At 46.7% G+C, this 19846-nt stretch overlaps 1 protein-coding gene across 2 annotated transcripts in view; it reads left to right on the plus strand.

Moving 5' to 3' along the window:
* Positions 1–1906: 1906 nt before the first annotated feature.
* Positions 1907–19846, plus strand: part of SGMS2 (sphingomyelin synthase 2) — a 72421-nt gene continuing 54481 nt past the window's right edge. For both annotated transcript variants that reach the window (XR_009221523.1, XM_058549873.1), the window contains exon 1: positions 1907–2015. The gene's annotated coding sequence lies outside the window, so the exon portion shown is untranslated. The remainder of the gene's footprint in view (positions 2016–19846) is intronic.

The following is a 19846-nucleotide window of genomic DNA, read 5'->3' on the forward strand; positions in this document are numbered from 1 at the left end:
AGGATATTTAAGTGGTATAATAACATGACCTAATTATTTATTTCACAATATTTAAACTAAGGCACGATAGACCGCAAATTCAAAACTACCCATTAAACAGCCTCCCAGGCAGACAGAGACCTTCCTATGAGGGAGCTGCAGGATTTACATCATGCAATAACACAGAGAGGATGGCAGGCTTTGTTTGATCTTTTCGACTTCATCCATGTACATAGGCCCAAAAGCCCCAACGTCATTTTTTAAGATTTGTAGAAAGTCTATTTACACGTATCTCCATAACGTCCAAATATGTGGGTCATAAAGTAAGGGGTAGGTGGGATAGTCACCCAAACTTGCCTGTAGCTACACATTTGAATCTGATTCCTTTGTGTTACCAATGGACAGGACACCCAAGCTTCTGATTAGATCTGTGATTGTCTATAAAAACCGTTGGTTTGAATTTCCATTCACTTTGACTGCATCCTAGCAAACCAATCCATTTGCTCTTGCCTTCTGGGCAAAATGCCTGGGCTTTGTAAAATTGAAAACGACTCCTACTGAAAAGGAAAAATAAACCCAAGGAAAGTAAATTTCAATTGTTGGTGCTCTCTTCTGGGTTCTTACCTTTCTGTGGCTTTAAACGGGTGCATTTCCCACAACAATAATGTTGAACCTTTGGTGAATTTCAGGAGCGTTTTCATTTGGGGGAGACTTCTGCATCGACATCTTACAGTTGTCTGTTTGGGAACTGCCCTGCGTATTCTTTCTGTTACATTGTGTTTAATTATCACAGACAAATGATTGTTTACCCACATGACTTCCGCACGAGGCACCCAGAATGCCTCTGGATTATTTTTGTTGATTATATGGAATCACCCATAAGCCAGTGCAAATCCTAAACACAATTACCGTGTTCCGAAGTAGAAATTAACACAAAACATTTCTGTCACTTAAATTCAATAAAGATTTGGCCAAATTCCCTCTGATTCATCCTAGTTAGAATCTCTGAGGCTGCCATCGTTTACTTTGAAAACTGCCCAGCAGGTGTATGAATAGCAGCAACTCCAAGAAATGTAGAGCCCTGACCGTTTTAAAGAAGGCAACACCCCTTCTAAAAACACCACTGCTGTGCTCATCAAAGAAACCACACACGGCCGCCCGGTGCCCCAAAAGCTTCGGAAAAGCTCAGTGTTCCGTTGAGCCAAGAACTGAGTCTTTCACTACTTATTTTGGTTACAGTTTCTTATCCTTAATGAGAAGCAAATCAATTAACAGGACAAATGACACGGTGCTTAGTCACAGAGGGAAAGTATTATTAGCATCATTAACTTGGAGCACCCTTCCAGCTCACAACCGGAGTTGCCACGGTGCGCACTGGTGACTAACCTGCCAGGCACCCTCTTGAGGTCTGCACGCCCACCTCTTTGACCTGGCCCCGGGCAACACCCTCTGAATAGCCCCGGGCGCCCCCAGGGCCACCCCCACCGACGTCAGGAGGCAGCTCCCGCATCCGGCGAGGTGCGGGGGTGGAGGATCCCTGCCCGGCCCCACCCTTGAAAGTTGCTGGGAGCGGCGCGGAGGAACTTTCCCAGCTGGATCCCGGTCGGCGCTCCGGCCTCAGCCTCCCCGCGCGCGCCGGCCGCCGGCGCGCCACGCGCCTCCCCCGCTGCCCCTTTAAAGGCGGGCAGAGGGAGGGTCGGCGGGCTCCGCCGGAGGGCTGCGCCGGGAGCGCGGCCGCGGCGGCGGTGAGTCAGGGCGGCGGGGGGGTGCTGTCAGGAGCGCGCGGCGGCCGGGAGCGCGGCCGCGGTCAGCAGCGAGCGCCGCGCCGCGGGCCGAGACCCGCCCTGGGGCCGGAGCCGAGCCGCCGGGCTGCGGCGCCGCCGAGCGGGCCTGGGGCGGCGGGAGGGCCCGGGCGGCGGCTGCCCCGCGGGCCGCGGCGCGGGGGGCGAGACCCCGCGAACTTTGGGGCGGCCGGGCCCGGCGGCGGGCCGTGTGCGCGAGCGGGGCGGCCCGGAGCAGGCGCCTCGGCGGAGCGGGTAAGGGGCGGGCGGAGGCGGGCTGGGAGCCGGGCGCGGACTCGGCCCCGGCCCCGCGCGCCCGCCCGGGCATCCCTCCGGGTCGGCGCGGGAGGGGAGGGCGCGTGCGGCTCGGTGTCCCTGCCCTGAGCGCTGCGCTCCTTCATTTCAGCCGTTCCGGGAGCTCGGTCCCGGCGCTGGGAGCACGAGAAGCCGGGGACTGTCCGGGGCCGCCCCAGGAGGAGGCCAGGGCGGGGGTGCAGGTGCAGGAGGAGGACCGGCTCCTTCCGTCTTGAGAGGCGCTTGGTGATGCTGTGAGCGGCCCCAGCCCGCCCCGGGCAGTCCACCTGCCCCTCTGTCCTGTCCGCCCTCCAGAGCGGCTGCCTGGAGGAAGGGAGACTTGTCCGCCTCTGAGATACGGATAATCGTTCATGACCCGCGGCTAGGGCTCGAAACAACCCAAATGTTAGGTCCTGTAACAGGACGTAAAGAATGATAGTCTTTGCCATTCTTCTCTTTCTTCTTGCCTGCTCTAATATGACCTTAAAATCATCTTGACATGTATTTTAAATTTTTGAAGAGGTTCAACTGTTTAGTGTCTCTAGGTTGGGCGTGATTTTGAATTTAAACGTCACTTTTCAAATCCTCGTTTCACTCCTAGTCTCATCTGTTAACGGTGGGCTCCATTTACCTTAAACGCTCTGATCAGTAAAATGGGACTATAACTAGTACTTGAGAGGATTAAGTGAAAAGACCTATCATACTGTCAGGCACAAAGCAGAGCGAACAAATGGTAGCTGTAATATATAAATAATGGTGTGTTCCAGCTGGCTTAGGTACTAACCAGCTAATCTCCACAAACTTCCTCCTCATCAGCCTGGTGGGCTCAGGTTGCGCAGGTGAAATCCTTGGAGTGGACAGTGCTGTCTTCAGGAAGGTAAACACTTCAGTGTGGATACCTGGAAGGTTTCTGGTTCCCACCCCGCGTCCCAGGAACCGCCCTGCACTGTTTAAACACAGGCAGCGCAGTGGCTGAAAGTGAGCCACCTGGAATTTGGAGGAAGACTGGGTGTGTGGAGAGCTCTCTAACTTCACCTGGAACTTTTTTTCCCCCCCAATAAGCTGTGCAAAACTTCCTTTTTATAGTCCTTTCCTTGGGTTGCTGATAGTCTTGCTTCAAAATAGTCTTCTGGTTGCAGTGTTTTTTTACGAGTTAATATTTAACTTGGTTTCTTTAGTTTCAGTTTTGAGTAAAGGTGGTTGACTTATGAACCTGGAGGGAAAGGCTCGCACACCTTTGCGTTGCTGCTTCCTGTGTGCAGCTTCTTTTCTCCTGGAATCTCGTGAATGCCCTAGGAAATATTTGGAAGGATTGAAGCATTTGCCCAGGTGTTACTGAAAACGTTTGTTCTTACCATATCTACAACAGCTTTTAGGGTCAAAGGTCATGGGAGATGTTTTTCCACAGCGAGATTCTAGAGAGATCTTGGGCCTTGGAATCCAGAAGACCTGAGGCTTTCTGGGTGGTAATGACTAGCTGTGTTACTTTGAGATGTTACACTCGCAGGGATTCTTCTGGGACTTTAAACTAAATACAGGGAAAAAATAGAAATAATCTTACATCAGTTAAAATGGACGATGGAATACAAATGAGAACTTTTCTTTTTTTTAAAGAAGTGATACTTTTAAGTGAGATGTTTGTTTTCTTTTTTTTTTAAGGAACAATTACTGAGAATTCTAGACAGTTTCAGACTGAAAAGTAGCCTATCCACCTTTACGTAGTTCCCTTCTCGAAATTGAAGGCTCCTAGTGTCAGGCATGTATTCGGTTCATTCAGTTGGCAGACATTTAGTGAGCAACTACTACATGCCAGGTGCTGTTGATGCTAAGATGAAGGAGACGTGGTCACTGCCCTTGAGGCTTACAGTCCAGTGGAGAGCCGCTAGGCTTTGACTATGGAAAGGAAAAAAAGAGTCAAGAGGTTAAACAGAAAGAGGAGAGGGGGTGGGGAGTTGGGAGGAGACAAGAAGTGACTGGGCTTCCTCCCACTGGTAACCGTGGGATCTGGCGGTCTTCTAATGGGTCTCCCGTTGGGGCTCGTAAATCCTCGCGGGGCTGAACAGTGCGAGTATGCCTTGCTTTACCCAATGAAAATGTTACAAACAAGGTTAGCCCTTAAGTTAAATAATTTTAAACGTTCCAGGGCAAACTTGGTTAAATGAAATCTGAAGGGTAACTTCAGCTCAACCAAGATTTATTTATTGTGAGCAAAGCACTGTGGTAGACTTTTAAGAGAATAATCACTGTGTGTGAATATTGCAATTTATTAATATTTCCCCATATTGGTATAGGGTAAGTGGTATGGTACCTATGGAAGTTTAAAGTTCAGGTTAAACAAATCAGCCACCATCCGGAAAATAGCGTGAGGTCCTCGCATTCTGTTTCATGCCCGTGAACATGTAGCACAGAGACCTCCTGTGCCCTGAGCTGATCATGGGCCAGGCCATGTGCCAGTGCCTTTATCCACAGACCCTCCTGTTATCCTTGCTCCACTCCTGCAAGGTTGGTACTATTACTATCTCCTTTATGTGAAGGAGAAAACTGCCTTAGAGAAGCTTTCCTGAAGTTGCACAGTTAGGAAGTTATTCTCGACATACTGTTTTCTTTTTTTCCCACCCAAATGTGGACATCTCCATATCACTAAACTACTCCTGTACAGAGGTTTCTGTTGTGCAGCTGCATCTCGGCTTGACCAGTCTCCTATTGCTAGACAGTTAGTTTCCAGTTTTTGCTATTTTAGGCAACATCCATGATTATTTTAGTCACTTTGCATTTTTAAAAGTGAATTATAATGTGTAATTTAGCTGCTTTTTTTTTTTTTTTTTTACCGTATTCATAATTAGAAAACTTTCTCCTTTCTCTTTAAAATTGAAGAGTTTTTTTTTGTGTGTGTGTGAGGAAGATCAGCCCTGAGCTAACATCCCTGCTAATCCTCCTCTTTTTGCTGAGGAAGACTGGCTCTGAGCTGACATCTATTGCCAATCCTCCTCCTTTTTTTTTTCTCCCCAAAGCCCCAGTAGATAGTTGTATGTCATAGCTGCACATCCTTCTGGTTGCTGTATGTGGGATGTGGCCTCAGCATGGCCGGACAAGCGGTGCTTCGGGGCGCGCCCAGGATCCGAACCCGGGCCGCCAGCAGGGGAGCGCGCGCACTTAACCGCTAAGCCACGGGGCCGGCCCTAAAATTTAAGAGTTTTAATTTCTGTGTTTATTTAGTGTTTCTCATAAGATTTCAGCAGTAGGATCAACATTCTCTGTGGAGCTGCACAATAGGTCAGTAGCTCATTACACAAGGGATTTATCTCATGAAAACAGAGCACACAGGCTTTCTTAAAGAACTATTAGTATTATTGTTATTAGCCATAAAGCTAACCTTCTTTCATGGGAAATATAGCAGAATGGAGCAGTGCTAATTTTGCCAGCCAGTTCTCTAAAAGAAATTCTCCTTCCACAATTTACTTCTTTAGTGTCCAGTAAGATAGACAAGTTAGATTTTTCAGATACTGCATTTAGCAGATTTATTACTGGGTTCAGAATAAGCTCCATCACTTTTAAATAGGTCACCTTTTTTAAAACCATACACATTTATTTGATCTCTTGAAAAGTATATCATTGGTAAGACATTTTGGGGTTGATTTAATGAAAGTGCAAGAAATTTCCATTAGCTAATTTTCATTATAGGTATAAAGCATTTATTCATTTAAACATCCTCAAGTGTTACTATAAAATCATATCCTCTTTGCTACCCTGAGTCAAAATTTTAATTTTGCTTTGGGTTCATATTTCCATTTTCAGTGCTGGTTGATTTTATCCTTTCAGTTTTTTTTTTTTTTTTTTTGAGGAGATCAGCCCTGAGCTAACATCCGCCAATCCTCCTCCTTTTTTGCTGAGGAAGACGGCCCTGGGCTAACATCTGTGCCTATCTTCCTCCACTTTATATGGGACGCCACCACAGCATGGCTTACCAAGCAGTACGTCGGTGCGCGCCCGGGATCCGGGCCAGCGAACCCCGGGCCGCCGCAGCGGAGCGCGCGCACTTAACCGCTTGCGCCACCGGGCCGGCCCCTATCCTTTCAGTTTTGATCAAGGATGTTGGAATATTGAGTGGTGTTCAGTTCGGTCTCTTTATACAGAAACCCAGATCAGTTCAATTTATTAATTTCTACTAATGACTTGTAATTCAAAACAGAATTTAAAGAAATAGCTACTAGAATTAAAGTGTAAATAGGATAATCAGTTATTTGCTGATTGGTTTTTCCTTACTGCCAAACCCTAATTTGATGATTTGCTTACGGTTTAAAATTCAGCCTTACAGTTTTGTGTCTTAGTGTGATAGTGTCACTCAAAACTTTGAAACCAAACTTGTGCACATTCTTTGATTTTTTTTAAAGAAGAAACATTAACTGCATTTGTTTTATATGTACATCTTTTCTTTCAATATACCCCTTTGTACTATTAGAATAGATAAAAGCACATAGTAACCTTTCATTCCCCTCGTCCTTAGCAAGTTAACACATCAAGGCCCAAGAGACAGAAAAGACAGCTAGCTACTGAAAGTCAAGTGAAAGACTCCTGGAAGGGCCCTGCAGGCCAGTGCAACTTCTCTGCCTGGTCCTGCCCATCTGGAGGCTCCTTTATCCTGATACATTTCGACTGTGCAAAGAGAAATGCCGAGGGGTCAGGGCCAGCCTCAGGCAAAACTGAGAAGGAGCTGAAATACCACTTTAGGCGTCCTCAGCTCTGTTTACCTGAAGGGCTTGCCTGCACCAAGAAAGTGCTCAGGGAGTGTCTGAATAAAGGCGAATTGCTGTGGAATTGAAACCATGGAACCGGGGCATCATATTTATGGAAAGTTCAGGGCTGAGTTTCTACCCCTGGAGTTTAATCACCTCTTTTCATTAAGATGATTAGAAATGCAAAATACTTGATAATAATTACACTTTTAAAAAGCTTCTTCACAAATTGGAAGAGACTGAAGGGATGAGGAGGGGAGCCCTGAGGCGGGAGAGCAGCTGCAGAGAGAGAGATGGGATGTGCCGAGGGTAGAGTCTGTGTCCCTGGGGGTTGTGCGTGATCTCAAGGCCCAATCTCAAGGCCACTGGGAACTGGGGTCATGTCATGTGATCCTGGAGGGCTAGCAGGGGTGACGATGTGTCAGGGGTGTCTCTCTCCTGCTCTGCAATGAGAATCATCAGGGAAGCAGCCTCTTAATGCACGCCCCACCCATATGGGTTAGGGATGCTTTCCCTTACCTGAGAATTACTTTAATTAGGTGGTCTGATCTCACACCTAAAGAAAATGTGAAAGAATGAGTTTTATTTAGGGGGAGGGAAGAGGATGGAAGGAAGAAGAAGTGGGTTTGGATCATGGACCACTTAACTAAGTGGGGTGCCATTGAGGCATACCTTTATTTTTTTATTTTTTATTTTTTGTGAGGAAGCTCAGCCCTGAGCTAACATCTGCCAATGCTCCTCTTTTTGCTGAGGAAGACTGGCCCTGGGCTAACATCTGTGCCCATCTTCCTCCACTTTTTATGGGACACTGCCGCAGCATGGCTTGACGAGTGGTGCCTCGGTGCGTGCCCGGGATCTGAACCTGGGCCACTGGCAGCGGAGCTGGCGCACTTAACTGCTACACCCCGGAGCTGGCCCAAGGCATACCTTTAGATAGCAGCCAAGCGCTCAAGCTGGTTATTCAAGCTTCAGAACAGAAGCTGCAGGTAGTGCGGTGAAATAGTGATGGTTAAATAACGGTAGGGACTCTGAGATAGGTCCTAGTGAAGACATATGAAGTGCACTCTTTGTCTTCAGACAGCCCTGCAAAGTAGACATTGTGGCCTCTCCACTGTGGAGGTAGGGAAACAATCGGAAAGTTAAGGTACTCAAGGCTGCAGGGCGGGGCGGGCAGGAGGAGGAGCAGGGAGCTGACGTCCATACTCTGCCCAGTGTCGCTCATGGCTTTCTGCAACCTCGCCTCTAGTTTCAGAGATATGGCAGGTGTTTTGGGATATATGTTGATACCGGATTGTATGTTTACCACACCTCTCTGGGAATGTTTCTCTGGGTTGTGCTGCCTTGAGGTCACGAAGTCCTATCAGAGACAAACCCCGCTGGCTTAGTCGGGCCAGCTTGGACTTGAGTCCCAACACCGCCGCTCACCTCTGGGTGACCTTGAGCAACTTCCTCAGATGAACCTCCATTTCTTGGCTGTAATATGGGAATAGAATAGTATTTCCTTCATTAGGTGACTGTGAACTCTATGACTTTATGTGTGTGAAACATTGAGGATAATGCCTGGTTCACAGTAAATACTGAATGGCTCAGCTGTCATTGTTTTGTGCATATAAGCTGCCCCTCTGACTTTTAAAACAAGGGGTTCAATCCTGTTACCTTGAAAATCGAACTGTGGTTTCTTACTAGGAGCTTATTTCTTTTGTAACGGAGTATCCGTCGGTCACAGTTGCCTGTACCGGGAGGGGCTGAGTTCTATCCCTCACCCTCCCCTCTGCCTTTCCTTCCGAGTTAAATTAAAATCATGGAAGTTGATTGTACCCTGCCGTTGCATTCAAGAACTTCTGTGAGAAGTCTCTAACATCAGCTGTGACTGTGAGCATCAGGCTCCATATGCCGGCCCTCTCGGCAGCTGCTGGTGGCCTTAGTGTGGCACAGCCGCTGCTGTCCCTCCCAGCTCAGCCTTCTGAGGAGTATCGTACCATGGACACCACTGTCCCAGAAATGCCGGGGCCGTTATGCATCACAGACCCCACTGTCCTCCCCGTGCTGGGCGTCTTTCTTTAGGAGGCCCTGGCCGGCGTCTTTCACACAGCAGCTACTGTTTTCTCAGACATGCGTTTGTTCAGCGAGTTGCTTAACCCTCCAGTTATGACGATGCCAGTAGCGCTGCCAGACCTCAGTAGCAACAAAGGGCAGTGTTTCTGGTGAACTCCAGATATGCGTGTATGTATATACGATATCACATCCTCCGTGATGGATTAGTGCCGAGAAGTACATTCCCTCCGAATATAGTTTGATTGGCAGGTTATAAGCAGTAAGCAAGAACATTTGAAATTTTATTTAACAAATACTCAAGGTGCTCACGATGTACTAGGGTTTGTTTTTAGCACTTAGAACTGTTAATCATTTACTCCTCCTAAACACTCTGAGGCAGATATTATACTTATTTTAAGGATCCCTATTTGAAATGCAGAGAGGTTAAGTCACTTGCCTCAATTCACACAGATAGTAGGCAGCAGAATTAGGTTCTGAAGCAGACAGTTTGGCTGCAGAGTCTAACCACTACCCTGTTGGTTGTGGAATCTAGCCCGGATCTCACAGTTTAGGCCCCATTTCTGTCTTTACACGTGCAGTTTTATCAAAGGAAAAATCATACCTGTTCAGACATGCCATCAGCTCCTTATGATTTACCGTGTGGAGGCCAACAACTGGGTCATATATTTCAGTATTGCTACTGAAAGATATTGACGCTTAATTTTCAGTATGGTATTGTCAAACATTTCTCTCTCAGAGCTTCTGAGTGCTCTGTCAGGCCTGGTGGTGACCCAGAAAGGAGCAGGGATCCCCCATTCCACTGACCAGCACCTCAGCTCAGCAAGAAGAGCTGCCACCTCGTGTCTGCTATTCGAACACAATTTATTGTTTTAGTTTTAGGGTTTCCACCTATTGTAAATTAAAATTGCTAAGTATCCTTATCTGAGGGGAGTAGCTTGTACATGTGAGGTTTCTTTGACTGTTTTCTAATTACTATTGAAGATGATAGTAGGCAGAATAATGGTCCCCCAAAGATGTTCACGTCTTAATCCCTGGGAACTGTGATTTTATTTTACGTGGCAAAGGGAATTTAGGTTGCAGATGGGATTAAGGTTGCTGATCAGCTGATATTAAGAGAGAGAAATTGTCCTGGGTTGTTTGGGTGGATTCAGTGCTATCACAATCATAAGTGGAAAAGGGAAACAGAAAAGCTAGAAGCAGAGAGTGGGCATTGTTAGAAAATCTCAAACAGCCTTGCTGGCTTTAAGGGTGGAAGGGGACCATGGCCAAGGAATGCACGGGGTCTCTAGAAGCTGGAAAAGCCAAGGAACTGGGTTCTCCTCTAGGGCTTCTGGGAAGGAATACGGCCCTGCTGACACTTTGACTTTAGCCCACTGAGACCATTTTGTACTTGTGGCCTCTAGAACTGTGAGAAGATAAATTGCTGTTGTTTTAAGACCCTCAATTTGTAGTAACTTGTTAGAGCAGCAACAGGAAACTAACAAGGTTACTAGAACAGTCTGTTTTGATTTGTTCCTCGTGCCAACCCTGGGAAGGGGCCGTCTAATCTCTCGATGTGTAGTTATGGACATACCAGGCGTAGCAGGTGTTTATGTTTTGAGAGCTGTTTTATTTTACATGAAAAATTAACTGCCTTGGGGCAGGGGGAGTTAACTTTTGATAATTCTATACATTTCTATAACAAGCAAATATTTAAAATGATGGTACTAAGGTTTCAGCAAAAAGAGAAGTCTTATTGATTTTGGAGCAAGTCGAGCCACCCTGGGCCTTTTTCATCAGAGCTGCCTCACGGGAACGTGCCACATCCCTGGTGGTGGTCGTCAGCCTCCCGTTTGTTTGAGGGGAGGTGATTGTCCGAACGTGGTGGTCTGCGGGGGGGTGGAGATCAGCCTTGACTTGTGACTCCAGGTGCCCTTTACATTGTTTTACTCTGTAATTTGCTCTGCTTGCCTAGCAACATTGTTATGAATCCTGAGAGCAAGGGCACCTATACGAGGGCTTCCCAAATTGTAATGGATGAAATAAAAGGTGGTTTCATTCACTGGATGCTCCGTAGTAAGTACCTCAAGGGCTGGAGGCCCTAGAGTAGATGATGTCTTGGAATCCACGTGTCAGGTACTGAAATTAAGAATACCCAGAATTATCGTAATGGATGGGGTTAATTTTTTCCCTGAAGAAATCCTCCAATAGCAGTCTTACATTGTGATTAGGGGCGACTTCCTTCAGTTAGGGTCTCCCCTTTGTACAATGTAGAAATGGCGCTGTGTAAGCAATAACAGCTTGGAAATTTTCCTGTCTTAAGAAATGAAATAGGGGCCGGCCCCGTGGCGCAAGCGGTTAAGTGCGTGGGCTCCGCTGCAGCAGCCCGGGGTTCGCTGGTTCGGATCCTGGGCGTGCACTGACACACCACTTGTCAAGCCATGCTGTGGCGGCGTCCCATATAAAGTAAAGGAAGATGGGCATGGATGTTAGCCCAGGGCCAGTCTTCCTCAGCAAAGAGAGGAGGATTGGCAGATGTTAGCTCAGGGCTGATCTTCCTGACAAAAAGAAAAAAAAAAAAGAAATGAAATAGGGCCTGCCCCGTGGCTTAGGAGTTAAGTGCTTGAGCTCCACTACTGGCGGGCCTGGGTTTGGATCCCGGGCACGCACCCACGCACTGCCTCTCCGGCCATGCTGAGACCGCCTCCCACGTACAGCAACTAGAAGGGTGTGCAACTATGACATACAACTATCTATTGGGGCTTTGGGGTAAAAAAAAAAAAAGGAGGATTGGCAATAGATGCTAGCTCAGAGCCGGACTTTCTCAGCAAAAAGAGGATTAGCATGGATGTTAGCTCAGGGCTGATCTTCCTCACAAAAAAAAAGAAAAGAAATGAAATAAGGGGAAATGTAGGATTTTTCATAATTTTAAAGAAATACGGGTGGGAAATTAGCTGGATAGTGTAAATATATAGAGAGTTTGTGGGGGAAGAGACTGTCTTGTGTAGAAGTATAAAACCTTAGAAACTCTTAAAACCGTGGAGGTAGGATATTTTCATATTTGTAATTCTTTTAAATACACTGTTTGTAGATCTGGAGTCACTTTGTTAGTGTAGGGGAAAAATACACATATATAGGATCGATTTCCTTTTATAAATGCAAAGGTTTGGAAAAAACTCAAATGACGTAGGGAAAAGAAAGTTTTGGTCTGTGTTCTAAAATGCTTTCGGAGATTTTTTAGAAGGCCCTCCCTTCTCTTGTCTAGAGACTTCTCCATTTGTGGCTCTGTGGGTGTAGGGCCTCACAGGACTCTGACTCATTTGCTTGCATTTCATCCTCATCAAGCAATTCTTGGTTAATAGTTTACTTTTCCCTGCCAGTATCTCCATAGCAGGATGAGGATGTCTTGGCTCTGTTCATGGCTAAGTAAGTAACTTCCTTCACTAGTCTTCCTCCCCCAGCCATTGTAGATGTTAATAGATCCATGTTTTCTGTTGCATCTTTTGTTAGTGCAAATCAGAGCTCCAGAGCTGGTCTCTCCTGGGTGAACTGATGAAATAGTTCCTGAGCTTGCAAAGACCAGGCTCAGGGCTAGCGTGCTGACCTGTCCCCATGAGGTCGCCATTCGCTAAGAACCCAGTGCTGTCCACTGGAAATATAACAGGAGCCACACATGGTAGCCACATGTGTAATTTGAGTTTTCCAACAGCCCCCTTACAAAAAGTAAAAAGAAGCAGGTGACATTAATGTTAAGAACATATTTTATTTAACCAAATATGTCAAAATGTTATCATATTTAATGTTATCAATTATGATCAATATAAAAATTCTTGAAATTTTTTTGTAAGTCTTTGAAATCTGGTGTGTGTTCTGCACTTATAGCACATCTGAGCTTGGATTGGCCACATTTTTTTTTTATTGAGCTAACATTGGTTTATAACATATAAATTTCAAGTGTACATCATTATATTTCAGTTTCTGTGTAGATTACGTCATGTTCACCACCCAAAGACTAATTACCATCCATTACCATATACATGTGTCCTTTCACGCTCCTCCCTGTCCCCTTCTCCTCTGGTAACCACCAGTCCAGCCTCTCTCTCTATGTGTTTGTTGTTGTTTTTATCTTCCACATATGAGTGAGATCATACGGTATCTGACTTCCTCCCTCTGACTTATTTCACGTAGCATAATATCCTCAAGGTCCATCCATGTTGTCACAAATGGCCAGATTTCATCTTCTTTTATGGCTGAGTAGTCGTCCACTGTGTATATAGACCACATCTTCTTTATCCATTCGTCCCTTGACCGGCATTTAGGTCGCTTCCCAGTCTTGGCTGTTGTGAATAATTCCTGCACTGAACACAGGGGTGCATGTATCTTTATGCACTGGTGTTTTCATGTTCCTTGGGTAAATACTCAGCAGTGGGATAGCGGGATCGTATGGTAGTTCTGTTCTTAATTTTTGGGGGAATCTCCATACTGTGTTCCACAGTGGCTGCACCGGTCTGCGCTCTCACCAGCAGTGTATGCGAGTTGCCTTCTCTCCACACCCTCTCCAACCATTTGTTATTTCTTGTCTTGCTAACTGTAGCCCTTCTGACGGGTGTGAGGTGGTGTCTCATTGTGGTTTTGATTTGCGTTGCCCTGACAGTTGAGATGTTGGGCATCTCATGTGCCTGTCGGGATTGGCCGCATTGACGTGCTCAGCAGCACATGTGTCTAGCAGCTGCCGTCCTGTGGGGTATAGCGCTGACCAGCAGTGTCCTTAAGGAGCAACACGCTGTCCGAATCTGAGGATAATCCCTTAAGAGTTGCAATCGGGGCTGGCCCCATGGCGTAGCGGTTAAGTGCGAGTGCTCTGCTGCTGGCGGCCCGGGTTGGCAGATGTTAGCTCAGGGTCAATCTTCCTCACCAAAAAAAAAAAAAAACAGTTGCCATCCAGTCACTTCGGTGTATTGTATTTAAAACGGAATTAGGGGCTGGTGGTGCAAGCGGTTAAGTGCATGTGCTCCGCTGCGGCGGCCCGGGGTTCGCTGGTTCGGATCCCGGGCGCGCACCGACACACCGCTTGGCAAGCCATGCTGTGGCAGCGTCCCGTATAAAGTGGAGGAATATGGGCACGGATGTTAGCCCAGGGCCGTCTTCCTCAGCAAAAAAAAAAAAAAAAGAGGAGGATTGGCAGATGTTAGCACAGGGCTGATCTTCCTCACACACACACAAAAAAAACAGAATTACATCATGGAATCGCCTTCATGAGCACCAGAGAAAACTGGTTCTAGTGCCTTTTGCTAGGAGTGAACAGGCTAAATGGTACAGGAAACATCTCTGTAAGGTTACTGCAATGTAAATTTGTGGATTTCCATGCCAGGAGGTGTGCCTGGGCCTATAAGTGAGGTGTTTAGATTATTAGATTCACGTGTATCGGAAAGATGGCTGCTCATATGCCTTTGTGAGGAATGACAGTAGGATGTGGGCAGTGTCTGGCCTGGTCTCAGCCTCAGTGCCTCACCACAGGTACCTCCTCTCATCTGGCACCTCACGTCTGCCTGTTTACCCACTGCCACCTTCGCCCTATCCTTGCCTGTGTACATGCATCATGTTGTTTACTAATCTGTGCTCTTGTTCAGTTGCTTATTGTGACATTTTGGGAAGCAAGGCCATTGTAAAACCTAGATCAGAGAAATCATTACTTGATATCAAATTTCAGTCTGCCAGGAACAGATGAGATGAGAATGTAAGAAGACACAGGCACAGTATGAGAGGCAGAGAGTGAGGGAGAGAGCAGCTCTGGGGGGAAAGAACTAAACACAGAGGAAGGATTTCATAGCTAGAGATTCCCCCAGCTGCAGGCAAGCCACTTCTCACCAAGTTCTCAAGACAGGTTACTTTGGGTTTCATCAGCGTGTTGACTTCATCCAATACCTACACTACACAGCTGGCCGAGACAGAGCCCACGCCCTCCCCGATTCCTTCAGAGATGGGCTAATGCAGTCAGCACAATTTTAGGAGCACTTGCTGTGTGCCAGATATTATTCTTCGTTCCAGGGACTCAGTGAACAACAGTCGAGCTTTTCATCCCAATGGAGATTGTTTGAGTTTATGTGTCGAGAGGAAAAGGTGTTGAAAAGGGAAGTTGAGCAGACAATAAGCAAGTAAAACCAGTAAATGAACAGGGTAAGTTCAGATCTGGAGCATTCTTTTGAGGAAACAGTGATACAGTAGAGAGGGACTAGGGAACCAGCTCCAGCACGGTCAGGAGGGTTTGCTGGAAGATGTCAGACGGGCACTGAGGTGTGAAGGATAAGAAGGGGCCAGCAGAGGGAACAGCCTGTGCATCAGCCTGGAGAGTGGAAGTGCAGGGTTACACCAGGAGTGGCGGGGGGGCCAGTCTGGCCGCGGTCTCCAAGCAGAAGTGGTGAGAGATGAGGCGGCGAGGCAAGCAGGACAGGGTGGGCAAGGCTTGCAGACTGTGTAGGTGGAGTAGGAGTCTTGTTCCAGTGCAGTGAGAAGGTACTGTGATGTGATCTGAGAGGGAGAGGACGGGGTCTGATTTACATTTGTAGCATCTGCCTGCCTGCTGGGCAGCTAGTGGAGTAGGAGGGGCAGGGGTAGCAGCAGGGAGATCGGGATTCCACACGTGAAGTGAGGCAGCCTGGGGAGGGGGCGGCACTGGAGACAGAGGGCAGTGGTGGGGGTGTGAGAGGTTTGGAGATGGAGTGGACAGGACTCACGGGTGGGTATGGATGTGTGACGTGAGAGAGGAGAGGGAGTCAAGCAGGCCTCCTGGTTTTGGGGGGCGAGGGGGTGGTAGGGAAGAGTTCTGTTTTGGCCATTGGTTAGTTGGAGTTGTCTCCAAGTCCTGCTGATGGAGATGGATGTCAAATGGCCAGCCTCGGCGGAGAGACCTGCGTTCAGGGGGACAGCAGGCCCAGAGTTGTGTCAGCAAGAGGTGGTATATGAAGTTCCGGGAAGTCTCGGATCCCCTCGGGAGATGGTGTGGGCTGAGGAGAGGCCGAGAGCAGGTCCAGAGGACTGAAGGGAGACCGCTGTGTAACCAGCCAGGCAGGAGGAGGAGCAGAGGAACCCACTCCTGATTCGGGAGGACCGAGTGTTTGAGGCGGGATGGAGCAATCAGTTCTGTTGTAAGTTCTAGAGGACTTGAGTAAGATGAGAAGGCGTCTTCGTTGGGTTTAGCAATGTACAGGATACTGGTGATCTCGTCGGGCATCTTGAGAGGAGGGGTTTAAAGCACAAATGAACTGACCCCGGCATGCTCTGCAGGAAACTCCTCACCTGCTCCCTTCTCCCCTCCACTGCCATGGCTAGGTGTCCCCTCTTGGCTCCAGAGTACTTAGACCTTTCTCTGTCACTGCTGCCATGTTATAAACATAGGCCTTTCTGTTGGCATTATGTCCCTTCCAGACTGTGAGCTCCTTGAGAGCAGAATTGATACTTGTTCTCTTTTTTGTGTGCATTTGCTAGCATGGTGCAGACACTCCATACATGTTTTCTCAATTGACAACTTGAATGTTCTTGAATACTCCTTTTTTGCTTGTATTATTTACCTCTGTGTTCTGTCAGGCGGGGGCAAATGAAGAACCCAGGATTCCTGATTCCCAGTCAGCCTGCTGCCCTCTGCCCACGCCCTCTGCTGTCCGTAGCTACTGACTTGCCTGGGCTGAAGATGTCTTTTGCCCAGGATTGCCCCCCTCCCTGCTCCCACCTCGCCGGTTGCCAGTGGTTAATTCCGAAGGCTCGAGTAGCTCTGGTCTCAGCTCTGGTCCTCTCCTCTTAGACGTGGCACTTGTACCCTGTACCTACCTGGGAGCTACACGTGAAAGCCTGTGGAAATCACTTCTTATCTGTTTCGGAAACCTCATCTGTTCCCCACCTCTTGTCCTCTGGGTGAAGACACTGCAGTTATTCTATACAGTTTACCATTTTTGAACTTCTATTTGCCCCATTGTATACTTAAGTATCTTAAAGCCTGGTAGCAACTGACTCTAGCAACCTCAAGAATGTTCTTTGTAGTGCATTTTCCTTCTTTTTTTCTTGGCAGTTATTTTCCCACCAGGGCTGTGGGGAGGTGTTTTCCTCCATCTTCCTGCCTTCACTTTGTTCCACTTCAGTATCCTCCCGTTGCAACACCCCGATTATGCGTTGCTGTGGAGATATTAAGTGTATTGCTAATAATGAAGGATTATTCCTTTAGATGGAAAAACAGAAGAGGAAGACATAAATCTTGTTTTTGTTCATATGTTTCCTAGTAACAAAAATAGCTAAATGGTACTAGAGACTGTAGTGCAGAAATGTCTATATGGAGTTGGCTCATGTTTTTAGAAAGGATTGGCTTTCTTAATTAAAGAAAAAAATTAAGTTAGGCTTCTGGTCTTATTAAAGATTAATTCCCTATTTTAATACTTTACTATTCATTCTTTAACTTATATCCTTTGTTTAATAGGGTGTTGCCCCATATGGACAAAATCTATTGTGGACTTCAGCTTTTAAAATTCATTCCTTAAGACCCTTTTTATTTTTAACTTTGCTAAAGGAGACATCTTTTTTTTTTTTTTTTTTTGGTGAGGAGATCAGCCTTGAGCTAACATCTGCCAATCCTCCTCTTTTTTTTTTTTTTTTTTGCTGAGGAAGACGGCCCTGGGCTAACATCTGTGCCTATCTTCCTCCACTTTATATGGGACGCCGCCACAGCATGGCTTACCAAGCAGTGCGTCGGTGCGCGCCCAGGATCCGAACCAGCGAACCCCGGGCCGCCGCAGCGGAGCGCGAGCACTTAACTGCTTGCGCCACCGGGCCGGCCCCAAGGAGACATCTTTTAATATTGTTCTTGCAGTTTTCCAGGGACTTCATTGTAATCAAGGTTATCATGTGTCCTGGTCTGCCCAGGATGGTCCCGGTGTGTACCTGTTGTCCTGGTGTCATTATGAGTAAGGCTCTCTTACACTCTCAAAACTGGCCTGGTTAAAATGTTAGATTATGTGGTCACACGAATTAAAGACCACTTTTAATAGAAAACTGAGGGAATGAAGTCTTTTATATATTTTTTGCTTTAATCCACATAACTTTTATAGAGAGAGAGTGATGGATATACATATGTGGATTGTATATACACATGCATACATATACACATGTGTGCCTATGTATATTTTCTTTTACTTTTTCCAACTAAACTTGTACTATAGAACTTGCCAAATGTCTTGGTACTATAGAAGATATATATATGTGTTTGTTGTTGTTGTAAGCAAATCAAAAGAATTTCTTGTCTTCCTGGTTTCTTCATGTTACGTTTTCACTGAGATTCATTTCGCTATCATAATACTTGGCCTGGCTCTTCCCCAATGGGCGGGAGCTATTGTCAGGGGGTGATATTGTCCAAACGTTAGCTGTTCTGTTTTGAAATGACTCCCGTACTTCACGTTTGATTGCCCAATACACGTGCTCACGTCTTGTTTTTTTTTTTTTTGTGAGGAAGATCAGCCCTGAGCTAACATCCATGCCAATTCTCCTCTTTTTGCTGAGGAAGACCGGCTCTGAGCTAACATCTATTGCCAATCCTCCTCCTTTTTTCCCCTTTTTCTCCCCAAAGCCCCAGTAGATAGTTGTATGTCATAGTTGCACGTCCTTCTAGTTGCTGTATGTGGGACGCCACCTCAGCGTGGCTGGAGAAGCGGTGCCGCGGTGCGCGCCCGGACCCGAACCCGGGCCACCAGTAGTGGAGCGCCCGCGCTTAACCGCTAAGCCACGGGGCCGGCCCCTCACCTCTTGTTCATGTTGGATTTTTTCGCTCTGCATGTGGAATGAGTTCATATCCATTTTGAATTCTAAGAATCCTTTGATCCCTTTCAACATGAAACTTAAGAGAAGGAAATATTGACAAAATGCTTTTTTTGAGTCATTTGTCCTCAAAAAATATTTTTATTCATTTAAATGAGATTTGATAATATTCTACAGAGAACTTGGATTGACTCTTTAAACATAACCAGAATTTAACAAATAAAGCTGTCTGATGAGCCAGCTTTATTATTAAATATTTGTCTATAAACCATAACTGTTACTTATAGTTTCTAAATATTGTGTCTGGAAATGAAAGTAGTGGCAGCAGTGTGGTGTCAGCTGTGCATTGCCCAGGACGTGGTTGTCAGCGAGAGGCAGCAGAAGCTGAGGCCGTGGCCAGGGGAGACCGGAGGTGGCTGAGCTCTGAGGCCCAGACTCCTTGGGGTCTACCTCCGTTCTAAGGCTGCTTTCACAGGAAATGGTTCAAAGATCCCACCCCTTTTCGGTTAGGACTGAAGAGTAAAATCATCATGCTGCTTTGTGAAAGGTATTCAGGGTGACCCACTAGGCTCTGTGTGCAATTCTGAACACTTGTAATTCACAGAAGCCCTAGAAAGGCTGTTTGAAATTGAGAGGTTTTAATTTAAAATCACACTGTAAAACTCACGTGGAATTTCACAAATGGCAGAAAAATATCTTTTGGGGCCTGGCCATTATTTCTCTGGTCAGATTTCTCGCTTATTGGCAGATACACTTCGTGTTCGTCTTCTCAGCTGATAGCAAAGCTCTTGGTAGCAAAGTTCCTTGAGGAAGCGGCTTGGGACCTCTCCACTTAGGGCTCCATTACAGTGACTCTTTGGTTATGAGAATGTTCTTAAGGGATGTCCTCAAGATGGCATTTTGGAAGCAAAGCAAGTCGTCCGTTAGGTGCGGTTCCATCAGGGTACAGTTTTGCAAACAGCACGTTGCAGATTCCTGCTAAGCCCCTCCCTACGTGTGCTTATGCTGCATGCTGAGTAAATTCTTTAATTTCAGCAGGGATGGATGTGCCCTGCCATTTGGTGTACAAAGCATCGCCTTCATGTCTGTTGGGATGAATATGAAAACCAGTGGGGGCAGTGATGGAGTTCCAGATCTAAACGTGGTATACCACAAAGCAGAGTGCTGCTCTCACCACAAATGTTTCTTCAACATTAAGGGGTGTTTAGAATGCTCCCTACATTTAGAAAG

The sequence above is a fragment of the Diceros bicornis genome, chromosome 11 (genome assembly GCF_020826845.1).
Source record: "Diceros bicornis minor isolate mBicDic1 chromosome 11, mDicBic1.mat.cur, whole genome shotgun sequence".
Taxonomy (NCBI): domain Eukaryota; kingdom Metazoa; phylum Chordata; class Mammalia; order Perissodactyla; family Rhinocerotidae; genus Diceros; species Diceros bicornis.